The 16,162-nt window shown below is 23.7% G+C and overlaps 1 pseudogene across 1 annotated transcript; it reads right to left on the bottom strand.

Moving 5' to 3' along the window:
- Positions 1-6,471: 6,471 nt before the first annotated feature.
- Positions 6,472-9,582, bottom strand: LOC115895843 (annotated as a pseudogene). The gene has a single exon (XR_004055944.1). The product of XR_004055944.1 is annotated as a protein PRRC2C pseudogene (transcript).
- Positions 9,583-16,162: the final 6,580 nt, after the last annotated feature.

Here is a 16,162-nt window from a genome sequence, read left to right as displayed (position 1 = left end):
TACATCTATTATATCTATTATGTCTATATTTTATACCTACATCTATTATATCTATTATGTCGATATTTCATAGCTATATCTATTATATCTATTATGTCTATATTTTATACCGATATCAATTATGTCTATATTTTATACCTATATCTATTGTATCTTTTATGTCTGTATATTATACCTATATCTATTAGATCTATTATGTCCATATTTTATACCTCTATCTATTATATGTATGTCTATATATTATACCTACATCTATTATGTTTATATTTTACACCTATATGTATTATATGTGTTATATCTATGTTTTATAACTATATCTATTATAACTATTATATCTATATTTTATACCTATATCTATTATGTCTATATTTTATACCTGTATCTATTATATCAATGATGTCTATATTTTATACCTATAACTCTCATATCCATTATGTCTATATTTTAAAACTCTATCAATTGTATCTATTATGTCTGTATTTTACACCTATATCTATTATATCTATTATGTCTATATTTTATACCTAGGTCTATTATGTCTATATTTTATACCTATATCTATTATATCTACTATGTCTATATTTTATACCTATATCTATTATATCGATTATGTCTATAATTTATACCTATATCTATTATGTCTATATTTTATACCTATATCTATTATATCTACTATGTCAATATTTTATACCTATATCTATTATATCCATTATGTCTAAATTTTATACCTATATCTGTTATATCTATTATGTCTCTATTTTATACCTAGTTCTACTATGCCCATATTTCATAACTATATCTATTATATCTATTATGTCTGTATTTTTTTCCTATATCTACTATATCTATGATGCCTATATTTTATACCTATATCCATTATATCTGTTATATCTATATTTTATACCTATAGCTATTACACCTATTTTTTATACCTATATCTATTATATCTATTATATTTCTAATTTATAATTATATGTATTATATCTACATTTTATACCTATATCTATTATATCCATTATATCTATATTTCATACGTATATCTATTATATTTACATTTTATACCTTTATCTATTATTCGTATTATATGTATATTTTATTACTGTATCTATAATATGTTTATTTTATACCTATATTTATTATATCTATTATGTCTTTATTTTATAGCTATACCTATTATGTCTCTTTTTTATACCTATATCTATTATATCTATTATGTCTCTATTTTATACCTGTATCTATTATATCTATTATGTCTACATTTCGTATCTATATCTATTATATCTATTATCTCTATATTTTATACCACACTCTATTATATCCACTATGTCTATGTTTTATACCTATGTCTATTATATCTATTATGTCTCTATTTTATACCTATACATATTATGTCTCTTTTTTATACCTATATCTATTTTATCTATTATGTCTATATTTTATACCTATATCTATTATATCTATTATGTGTACATTTGACACCGATATCTATTATATCTATTATGTCTATATTTTATACCTCTATCTATTATATCTATTATGTCTATATTTCATACCTATATCTATTACATCCTTTATGTCTATATTTGATACCTATATCTATTTTATCTATTATATCTATATTTCATAACTATATCTATTATGTTTATATTTTTTACCTATTTCTATTATATCTTTTATGTCTCTATTTTATACCTATATGTATTATATCTATTATGTCTATACTTTAGACCTATATCTATTATATCTATTATGTCTATATTTTATAGCTATATCTATTATATTCATTATATCTATATTTTATACATATATCTATTATATACATTATATCTATATTTTATATCTGTATCTATTATGTCTCTATTTTATACCTATGTCTATTATATCTGTTATATTTATATTATATAACTGTATCTATTATATCTGTATTTTGTACCTATATCTATTATATCTATATTTTATACCTGTATCTATTATATCTATTATGTCTATATCATATACCTATATCTGTTATATCGATTGTGTCCATATTTTATACCTATATCTATTGTATCTGTATTTTATACCCATGTCTATTATATCTATATTTTATACCTATATCTTTTATAACTATTATGTCTACATTTTATAAATATATATATTATATCTATTATGTCTATATTTTATAGCTATATCTATTATGTCTGTATTTTATACATATATCTATTTTATCTATTATGTCTATATTTTGTACCTATACCTATTATGTTTATATTTTATACCTATATCTATTATACCTATTTCGTCTATCTTTTATACCTATATCTATTATATCTATATGTTATACCTGTATCTGTTATATCCATTATGGCTATATTTTTCACCTATATCTATTATATCTATTATGTCTATATTTTATACCTATATCTATTATATCTATTATTTCTATATTTTATACGTATATCTATTATATCTATTATTTCTATACTTTATACCTATATCTGTTATATCATTTAAGTCTATATTTTATATCTATATCTATTATATCTATTAAGTCTATATTTTATATGTATATTGATTATATCTATTATGTCTATATTTTATACCTCTATCTATTATATCTATTATGTCTACATTTTTACCTTTATCTATTATATCTATTATGTCTATATTTTACACCTATATCTATTATATCTGTTATGTCTATATTTTATACCTATATCTAGTATGCCTATATTTTATACCTATATCTATTATATCTATTATTTCTATATTTTATACTTATATCGATTATATATATATTTTATACCTATACGTATTATATCTATTATAACTATATTCTATATCTATATCTCTTATATCTATTATGTCTATATTTTATACCTATATCTATTATACCTATTATGTCTATATTTCTTACCTATGTCGTTTATACGTATTGTCCATATTTTATACCTCTATTATATCTATGATGTCATATTTTATACCTATATCTATTATATCTATTATGTCTGTATTTTATACCTATATCTATTATGGCTATATTTTAAAGCAATATCTATTATATCAGTTATGTCTATATCTATTATATCTATTATGTCTATATTTTTTACCTATATCTATTGTATCTGTTATGTCTATATTTCATACCTACATCTATTATATCTATTCTGTCTATATTTTATACCTACATCTATTATATCTATTATGTCTATATTTTATACCTATATCTATCATATCTGTATTATATCTGTATCTATTATATCTATTATGTCTGTATTGTATACCTATATCTGTTATATCGATTGTGTCCATATTTTATGCTTATATCTATTATATCTGTATTTTATACCCATGTCTCTTATATCTATATTTTATACCTATATCTATTATAACTATTGTCTTTATTTTATAACTATATATTATGTCTATATTTTACACCTATATCTATTATATCTATTATGTCTATATTTTATAACTATATATTATGTCTATATTTTATATCTATATCCATTATATATATTATCTCTATAGTTTATATCTATATCTATTATGTCTATATTTTACACCTATATCTATTATATCTATTCTGTGTATATTTTATACGTATATCTATTATATTTTTATGTCTATATTTTACACCTATATCTATTGTGTCTACATGTTATACCTATATCTATTATATCTCATATGTCTATATTTTATATCTATATCTATTATATCTATTATGTCTAAATATTATACCTATATCTATTAGGTCTATATTTTATACCTATATCTATTATGTCTATATTTTTTGCCTATATCTATTATATCGATTATGTCTATATTTTATACCTATATCTATTATATCTATTATGTCTGTATTGTATACCTATATCTATTATATCTATTATGTCTATATTTGATACCTATATCTATTATATCTATTATGTCTATATTTTATACCTCTGTCTATTATATCTATTATATGTATATTTAATACCTATATCTATTATAAGTATATTTTATATCGATATCTATTATATCTATATTTTATACCTTTATCTATAATATCTGTTATATTTATATTTTATTATTATATCTATTATATCTATATTTTATACCTATATCTATTATATCTATATTTTATACGTATATCTATTATATCTATTGTATAGATATTTTATACCTATATCTCATGTCTATATTTTATAACCCTATCTATTATATCTTTTATGTCTATATTTTTTAACGATATCTATTATATCTATTATGTCTATATTTTATACCTATGTATATTACATCTATTTTGTCTATATTTTATACCTATATCTATAATAACTATTATGTCTCTATTTCATACCTATATCTATTATATCTATTATGTCTATATTTTATACCTATATCTATTATGTCTATATTTTATACCTATATCTATTATATCAACTATGGCTATATTTTATACCTATATCTATTATATCTATTATGTCTATATTTTATACCTATATCTGTTATAACTCTTATGGCTATATTTTATAGGTATAACTATTATGTCTATATTTTATACCTATATCTATTATGTCTGTATTTTATACCTATATCTATTTTGTCTATATTTTATACCTATTTCTATTGTATCTATAATGTCTGAATTTATACCTATATCTATATCTATTATGTCTATATTTTATACCTCTATCTATTATATCCATTATGTCTATGTTTTATACCTATATCTATTATATCTATTATGTCTCTATTTTATACCTATACCTATTATGTCTCCTTTTATACCTATATCTTTTATATCTATTATGTCTATATTTTATACCTATATCTATTATATCTATTATGTCTACATTTTACACCTATATCTATTATATCTATTATGTCTATATTTCATACCTATATCTATTATATCCTTTATGTCTATATTTTATACCTATATCTATTGTATCTATTATGTCTATATTTTATACCTATATCTATTATGTTTATATTTTTTACATATATCTATTATATCTATAATGTCTCTATTTTATACCTATATCTATTATATCTATTATGTCTATATTTTATACCTATATCTATTATATCCATTATATCTATATTTTATACATATATCCATTATATCCATTATAACTATATTTTATATCTGTATCTATTATGTCTGTCTTTTATACCTATGTCTATTATATCTGTTATATTTATATTATATAACTATATGTATTATAAGTGTATTTTATACCTATATCTATTATATCTATATTTTATACCTATATCTATTATATCTATATTTTATACCTGTATCTATTATATCTATTATGTCTATATTTTATACCTATATCTGCTATATCGATTATGTCCATATTTTATACCTATATCTATTATATCTATATTTTATACCCATATCTATTATAACTATATTTTATACCTATATCTATTATAACTATTATGTCTATATTTTATAACTATATATATTATATCTATTATGTCTATATTTTATACCTATATCTATTATGTCTATATTTTATACCTATATCTATTATATCTATTATGTCTATATTTTATACCTATATCTATTATACCTATTTCGTCTATATTTTATACCTATATCTATTATGTCTATATTTTATACATGTGTCTATTATATCCATTATTTCTATATTTTATACCTATATCTATTATGTCTATATTTTATACCTATATCTATTATATCTATTATGTCTATATTTTATACCTATATCTATTATAACTAGTATCTCTATATTGTATAACTATATCTGTTGTATCTATTCTCTCTATATTTTATACCTATATCTATTATGTATATATTTTATATGTATATCTATTATATCTATTATGTCTGTATTTTTTACCTATATCTATTATGTCTATATTTTATTTTATTTTATTTTTATTTTTTTTTATTTAGAGAATACTTTATTAGTTTCTGTAATCAAACCCATGTAGATAAGACCTTACTTATTTAATACAGTGCGTTACCCCTGTACAAATGGAAAAAATTAAGTTTAACATTTCTAGACCAATATGGCTGTTAATTTCTGTACAATGCCAACTCAACACAGTAAACTGGGATACTTTTTCCAAAGTTGACAGCACAGCTAAAGTTTCCAAGAATTCAAATTATATATATATATGTATATATATATATTTATATAAAAAGACCAATAGCAGTATGTTATGCATCAATAGCAGCAACAGCTTTTCCAGGTTCTGCAGTCATCTGAATAAAATTATAGAGACATCCAGCACACTCCATTTAAAATAAAGGGGGGGAGGTAAAAAACAAAACCCCAGAAAATTGCAAAGTTCTGTTATTGTTGTGGTACCTGGCACCATTTTTTAAAATTAGCTTCTGAATCAGCATCTGGAAATAAAACATTCTAGAATAACATCATTAAAAACAGCTCTGATAAAGCACGGTCACTACTACGTATCATAAAGCAGGTACAAGATATTTTACATTCACAGAGGTATGATACCGTACTGTCCTATATCTATAATACTAGAGGATACAATTAAAAAGGCATTATTTGAGACTTGATTCTACTTTTCCAGCAGAGGGCCCAAAGGATGGCATGACACAGCTCTGTAAAGAAATGCACCTTCTTAGGATTTCCTTTAATTAGTGGCACAGTTCTAGGTACTCACTGTTCTTCATAAACACCAGCTAAACACCAGCTAAAAACTGGTTTAACAAAAAAAAAAAAAAAAAAAAAAAAAAAAAAAGAAAAAGGAAAAAAAGAAAAAAACCCCAGAACCATGGGATTCATACAAAGATGACTGAGTGGGGCAAGGAAGACTCAACCTAACTAGCATTTTACCAAATCTGTCATGTTTGAATGGTTAGAGCTCCATGGAAGAAAGGAGATTCTAAGTAGCGCTTCAAAGCTTCGGACCACAACCAAACACAGCATCATTTCAAACAGAAGCAGTAGCCAAACACTGCTCACTATGATATGGTTCAAGGATGCTGACATCAATATTTACTCATCTGCTCATTCATCCAGGAAGAAGGGGAGATCAGTTACTACTGTACTTTGATTGTGTTCAACTCAATCACCATGTTATAAAAATAGCAAGCTGCCATAATAAAAAATAAGGCTCCTCTATCCAGCACCAGTTATCTTCAGTTCTTCACCTCCAAGCCTACAAATGCCATAACCATATCCAAGGAACATAAGGGAGCAAAAAAACCGCATCTGATGTATTAGCTGGGACCATCACACTGTTCAGGCTGAGCTATTCCTCTGCCGTGTTATTTTCCTTATATTTTTGGTGTTTCATCTAATCATAAGGATTTTTAGGTCTAAATTATATGCACTCAAAAAAATGGGTGCATATATTTATATATAAATTCTGACTGAAGATGCGTGGCCATCAACCGAGTGCATGTTATATAGTAGGTACAAGCTTGCAAAACCTCATTTTTACTGGTACAGCAGCTATGTGTCAGTGTAAATTGCTCCTATGTCCCTTGTATATCTCCAAGCTCTGAACAGGATAATGTCACAGACCATTTTGCCCCTTTGGCTGCTGGCATTATCTGACTTAATTCTCCATGTTTTCCCTCCCCCCACCCCCAATCCCCTGCAATAAACCATAGCCTTTAAGATTTTGTTTCTTCGGTTTTGATTGCCTGAGGTTTGATTGGTCCAGTTCTAACAGGTTTGGTGGCTATGGAGGGTGCAGGGGGTGGTTTTTCTTCTACTTTTTCCTGACAGACACCAGGAGGGTCGGTCAGTGTTTCAGGAGGTTTACTTGAATCACTGTCCACTTTCTGGGCTTTGCCTCCTATCTGTTTGCTCTGTTGCTGTTCAGAGAAGAACCGTTGCGTGGACTGAAGAACCTCTGCTCTCTGCTTTGCCAACACCTAGGACCAAATGTCTTGTGGCTGAGTCCTCTTCCCACAGCTCTCTTCTGGGGTGCAAACTGTGTAGGAAACGGTTGTGTCATTCTCACAGTGGCAGGGGCTGACTGGAACTGCTTCTGGTAGACAATACTGTTCATTTTGCTGGACTGGCTGTTCGGACTTGTAGAAGTAGCCCGGAAGGGACTAGATGTTGGTGTGGTGCTTCTACCAGCGATTGGAGGTGTGCCTGGTTTTTTATCAATGCCACTTCCAAAGGCTTTTAGTTCCATTTCAGACATTTTTCCTGTGGTTGCAATCATGCTATGCTGTGTTCCAGCAGGAATTAATCCTCTGAAAGGCTGGCTTACTTGTGCAGGACGACTCAGACTCTGAGCCTGTGCTTGGGGAGTGGTATGCTGTAACGGGGACTGAAGAGTCTGAGGCAAAGCAATTAGAGGTTGCCCTGTAGATCCAAAATTAGGCAAGGAAAGCTGGGATCCTGGTAAAGGTACTGTAACCTGCTGGAGAGCACTTGGTGACTAGGCAGTGTTATAAAAATTTGTCTGACCAGGCTGTTGTACTTGTCCAGAATAAAGATTTGAAGCCTGGGTAAGATTTGCTCTAGCCTGGAGAAGATGTGTGTCAATCAGCTGGGAACCTCCTAGTCCTGATGCCTGCCCCAGTTGATGTTCATACAATATGGGAATAGGCTGGGTATTTGATGTTTGCTGAAAGGCAAGACCAGATTGTGCCTTGGCAAGTTCTTGGTGTTGGACAGTTGGAAAGTTGTGAATAGCAGTCCCAGAAAGGACCACAGATGGCTGGGATAAACTGCTTTGCATAAAAGCTGGCTGAGATCTATATGGTTGAAGTGAAGAACTGAACAATTCCTGAGCCTGGGAAACAGCAGGTCCAGCCCCCAAACTCAGTTGGGCTTGATGCTGCCCTTGCAGTGGTGCATAAATAGGGATTGGAATCTGCTGAACTGAAGTTGGCTGAGAGAGACCTGGTTGGAAACCCTGTTGTTGAGCCAAGGATGGTGGAGCCAATCGTGCATGCTGGGTATTAAATAAATGACTTGTGTCCATATAGAAGGCTGGGATTTGAGCTGCTGCAGACTGAGACACATAAACTTGCAGACTCTGTTGTTGCTGGGCAATAAGGGAAGGCATACAGCTTAACTGTGAAAAATGACTTGCAGAAGGCAGGCTGCTTGTCTGCAACTGCTGAGGTTTCACTTTACAAATATTTGGAGGGTCTGATGTGGTTGTAGATTTTGTGCTCAAAGAAGAGGTAGTGTATGTACCAGCTCCTGATAGTGATGTTGTAGGAGTGACTGAAGCAACAGGAATCTGGGGCATCGATGCACTTGAGAACGAATTATAATTAGCAGTGCTTGGCGCACTGGCACTACTGCTGACTCCAGTTGCAATTGGAGGTGCTGTGGAAGTTACTGGAGACCCCTTTTCCCTTACATTTGGAGAATTCTCCCATTCCTTGCGTGCAGACTCCATCTTGAAGGTGAGGCTGAAAGTAGTGGGAGGAACTGAAGTTAGGCTGGAGCTCTGTTGTATAGTCTCTCTCTTAGGGAGGGGAAGGGTGTTAGGCAGGGGCACATTATTAACCAAAGTATCCTCCATCTTTGTGTTATTAGTAGCCACAGTGTTAGGCAGAGGAGAAGAGGGTGCAGTATAGTCTGTTACAGACTCCTTTGCATTAGTACCATATTCTGAAGATGATACAGAGATCTATTATGTCTATATTTTATACCTATATCTATTATGTCTATATTTTATACCTCTCTCTATTATATCTATTATGTCTATATTTTATACCTCTATCTATTATATCTATTATGTCTGTATTGTATAACTATATCTATTATGTTTATTATATCTATAATTTATACCTAAATCTATTATAACTATATTTTATACCTATATTTATTATATCTATATTTTATACCTATATCGATTATATATATTATATTTATATTTTATAATTATATCTATTATATCTATATTTTATACCTAAGTCTATAATATCTATTATGTCTCTATTTAATACCTATATCTATTATATCTATTATGTCTAAATATTGTACCTGTATCTATTATGTCTATATTTTATACCTATATCTATTATAACTATTATATCTATATTTTATAACTGTATCTGTTATAGCTATTAAGTCTATATTTTATACCTATATCTATTATATCAATTATGTCTATATTTTATACCTATATCTATTATGACCATATTTTATACCTATATACATTGTATCCACGTTTTTTACCTATATGGTTTATATCTATTATATTTATATTTTTTATAATTTTATCTATTATATCTATATTTTATACCTATATTATATATATATTTTCTTCCTATATCTATTATATCTATTATGTCTATATTTTATACCTATATATATTATATCTATTATGTCTGTATTATATACCTATATCTATTATATCTTTTGTCTATATTTTATGCCTTCAACTATTTCATCTATATTTTATACCTGTATCTATTGTATCTGTTATATTTATATTTTATAACTATATCTATTATGTCTATATTTTATAACTATATATATTAAAACACTTATATCTATATTTTATACCTATATTGATATATCTATATTTTATACCTATATCAGTTATATCTATTTTATCTATATTTTATACCTATATCTATTATATCTATTATGTCTATATTTTATACGTATATCTATTATATCTATTTTGTCTATATCTTACACCTATATCGATTATATCTATTATGTCTGTATTTCATACCTGTATCTATTATATCAATTATGTCTCCATTTTATAAATATATCTATTATATCTACTCTGTCTATATTTTATACCTATATCTATTATATCTATTATGTCTATATTTTATACGTATATCTATTATACCTATTATGTCTAGATTTTATACCTATGTGTATTATATCCATTATGTTTCGATTTATACCTATATCTATTATATCTATTATGTCTGTATTTCATACCTATATCTATTATATCTATTATGTCTATATTTTATACCTATAACTATTATATCTATTATATCTATATTTTATACCTACATCTTTTATAACTATATTTTATACCTATATCTATTATATCTATATTTTATACCTATATCTATTATATCTATTATGTCTAAATATTATACCTATGTCTATTATGTCTATATTTTTTACCTGTATCTATTATATCTATTATGTCTATATTTTATTCCTATATCTATTATATCTATTATGTCTATATTTTATACCTATATCTATTATATCCACTATATCTATATTTTATAACTTTATCTACTATATCTATTATGTCTATATTTTATAGGTATATCTATTATATCTATTATATCTATATTACATACCTACAACTATTATAAGTATATTTTATACCTATATCTGTTTTATCTATATTTTATACCTATATCTATTATATCTATTATATTTGTTTTATATTTATATCTATTATACCTGTATTTTATACATATATGTATTATATCTATTGTCTATATTTTATACCTGTGTCTATTATATCTATTTTTTATACGTACGTCTATTATATATATTATATCTTTCTTTTATACCTATATCTATTATATTTATATTTTATACCTATATCTACTATATGTATTATGTCTATGTTTTATACTTATATCTACTATATCTATTATGTCTATATTTTATACCCATATTTATTATATCTATTATGTTTATATTTTATACCTGTATATATAATATCTATTACGTCTATATTTTATAACTGTATCTACTATATCTATTATGTCTATATTTTATACCTATATCTATTATGTCTATATTTTTATACGTATATCTATTAGATCTATTATGTCTATGTTTTATACCTATATCTATTATATCTATTACGACTATATTTTATACCTATATCTATTGTAACTATTATGTATATATTTTATTACTATATCTGATATAGTTATTATGTCTATATTTTATACCTGTATCTATTATATCTATTATATCTATATTTTATACCTATATCTATTATAATCATATTTTATACCTATATATATTATATCTATGTTTTTACCTATATCACTTATATCTATTATATTTATATTTTTTATAATTATATGTATTATATCTATATTTTTATACCTATATCTATTATATCTATTGTCTATATTTTATACCTGTATCTACTATATTTATTATGTCTATGTTTTATACTTATATCTTTTATATCTATTATGTCTATATTTTGTACCTATATCTATTATGTCTTTTATGTCTATATTTTATACCTATATCTATCAAATATATTATGTCTATATTTCATACCTATATATATCTATTATGTCTATATTTTACACTTATACTTATTATAACTATTATGTCTGTATTTTAAAACTATATCTTATATATCTATTATGTCTATATTTTATACCCATATCTATTATATCTATTATGTTTATATTTTATACCTGTATATATAATATGTATTACGTCTATATTTTAAAACTATATCTACTACATCTATTATGTCTATATTTTATACCTATATCTATTGTATCTATTATGTCTATATTTTATAACTATATCTGATATAGCTATCATGTGTATATTTTATACCTATATCTATTATATCTATTATATCTATATTTTATAACTATATCTAACTATTGTCTATATTTTATACCTGTATCTATTATATCTATTTTTTATACGTATATCTATTATATCTATATTTTATACTTATATCTATTATATATATATTTTATACCTGTATCTATTATGTCTATTATGTCTATATTTTATGCCTGTATCTATTATATCTATTATGTCTGTATTTTGTACCTATATCTATTATATCTATTATGTTTATATTTTATACCTATATCTATTATGTCTGTATTTTATACCTATATCTATTATATCTATTATGTCTATATATTATACCTATATCTATTATACCTCGTATGTTTATATTTTATAGCTATATCTATTATATCTATTATGTCTATATTTTATACCAATATCTATTATATCAATTATGTTTATATTTTATATCTTTATCTATCATATCTATTATGTCTATATTTTATACCTATATATATCATATATATTATGTCTATATTTTATAGCTATATCTATTATAACTCTTATGTCTGTATTTCATACCTGGATCTGTTATATCTATTGTCTATATTTTATACCCATATCTATTATATCTATTATGTTTATATTTTATACCTGTATCTATAATATCTATTGCGACTATATTTTATAACTATATCTATTATATCTATTATGTCTCTATTTTATACCTATATCTATTATGTCTATATTTTATATCTATATCATTATATATATTTTGTCTTTATTTTATATCTATATCTATTATGTCTATATTTTACACCTATATGTGTTATATCTATTCTGTGTATATTTTATCAGTATATCTATTATATCTTTATGTCTATATTTTATCCCTATATCTATTATGTCTATATTTTATACCTACATCTATTATATCTATTATGTGTATATTTTATAACTATATCTATTATATCTATTATGTCTATATTTTATACCTATATCTATAATATCTGTTATGTCTAAATATTATAACTATATCTATTATGTCTATAAGTTATACCTATATCTATTATATCTATTATGTCTATATTTTATACCTATAACTATTATATCTAATATATCTATATTTTATACCTATATCTATTATGTCTGTATTTCATACCTATATCTATTAAATCTATTATGTCTATATTTTATACCTATATCTGTTATATCTATTATATCTATATTTTATACCTATATCTATTATAACCATATTTTATACCCATATACATTATATCTATGTTTTTTACCTATATCAATTATACCTATTTTATTTATATTATTTATAATTATATCTGTTATATCTATATTTTATACCTATATCTATTATATCTATTGTCTATGTTTTATACCTGTATTTATTATATCTATTTTTTATACGTATATCTATTATATAAATTATATCTATATTTTATACTTATATATATTATTTCTATATTTTATAACAATCTATTATATCTAGTATGTCTATATTTTATACCTATATCTATTATATCTTTTATGTCTATATTTTGTACCTATATCGATTATATCTTTTATGTCTATATTTTATGCCTATATCGATTATATCTATTATATCTATATTTTATACCTATATCTACTTTATCTATTATATCTATATTATTTACGTGTATCTATTATATCTATTATGTCTATATTTTGTACGTATATCTATTATGTCTATTATGTCTATATTGTATACCTATATCTATTATATCTATTTTGTCTGTATTTTATACTGATATCTATTATGTCTATTATGTCTATATTTTATACCTCTATTATATCTATATTTTATACCTATATCTATTATAAGTATATTTTATACCTATATTTCTTTAATGTATATTGAATACCTATATCTATTATATCAATTATGTCTATATTATATGACTATATCAATTATATCTATATTTTGTACATATATCTATTATATCTATTATATCCATATTTTATGCCTATATTATAACCATATTTTATACCTATATACATTATATCTATGTTTTTTACGTATATCAATTATACCTATTATATTTATATTTTCTATAGTTATATCTATTATATCTATATTTTGTACCAATATCCATTATATCTATTGTCTATATTTTATACCTGTATCTATTATATCTATTTTTTATACGTATATCTATTATATCAATTATATATATATTTTATACTTATATCTATTATATCTATATATTATACCTGTACCTATTATATCTATTATGTCTGTATTTTATACCTATATCTATTATATCTATTATGTCTATATTTTATACCTATATCTATTATATCATTTATGTCTATATTTTAAAACTCTATTATATCTATTATGTCTATATGTTATACCTATATCTATTATATCTATTATATCTATATTGTTTACCTATATCTATTATATCCATTATTTCTATATTTTGTACCTATATCTATTATGTCTATTATGTCTATATTGTATACCTATATCTATTATATCTATTATGTCTATGTTTTATAACTATATCTATTATATCTATTATGTCTATGTTTTATACCTCTATCTATTATATCTATTATATCTATATTTTATACCTATATATATTATATCTATATTTTGTACCTTTATCTATTACATCTATTATGTCTCTATTGTATACCTATATCTATTATATCTATTATGTCTATATTTGATACCTATATCTATTATATCTATTATATCCATATTTTATACCTATATTTATTATATCTATTATATCTATATTTTATACCTATATCTCTTCTATCATTTATACCGATATCTATTATATCTATATTTTATACCTTTATCTATTATATCTATTATATTTATATTTTACAATTATATCTATTATATCTATATTTTATACCGATATCTATTATATCTATTATATTTATATTTTATAATTATATCTATTATAACTGTATTTTATACCTATATCTACTCTCTCTATTATATCGATATTTTATAATTATATCTATTATATCTATATTTTATACCCCTATCTATTATATCTTTTATGTCTATATTGTATACCGATATCTATTATATCTATTATGTCTATATTTTGGACCTAGTCTAGAATAATAGATATAATGATATGGTATAAAGATAATATAATAGATATATTGTATAAAATATAAACATAGTACATATAATCGCTACAGTAATAAATAAGACATCACAGATATAGGTAAAAGATTAGACATAATAGAGATAATAGATATAGGATAAAATATAGACATAATACATACATAGATTTAGGTTTAAAAGAAAGACATATAAATATATAGATATCGTTATAAAATATAGACATAGAGATATAACAAATTAGTTATAAAATAGAGACATAATAATAAATTGATAGATAGAGGTATAAAAAAAAAAACATAGACACAATAGAGTATAATCGACATAGGTATAAAATATGGACATAAGAGATGTAGTAGATAGAGGGACAAAATATAGACAAATAGATAATAGATAAAGAGATAAAATAAGAAATAATTGATATAATTAGAAAATATAGATATAATAATATAGGAATAAAATAGACAATAATAGATAGATAGATAAGTAAAATATAGATAGACAAAATGATATAATAGAAATAGGTGTAAAATATAGACATAATAGATATAATAGATATAGGTATAACGATACAGACATAATAGAT

Source organism: Rhinopithecus roxellana, unplaced genomic scaffold (assembly GCF_007565055.1).
Source record: "Rhinopithecus roxellana isolate Shanxi Qingling unplaced genomic scaffold, ASM756505v1 contig3116, whole genome shotgun sequence".
Taxonomy (NCBI): domain Eukaryota; kingdom Metazoa; phylum Chordata; class Mammalia; order Primates; family Cercopithecidae; genus Rhinopithecus; species Rhinopithecus roxellana.
The sequence above is the reverse complement of the archived record's forward strand: the minus strand, read 5'-3'. Positions and strand labels throughout refer to the sequence as shown.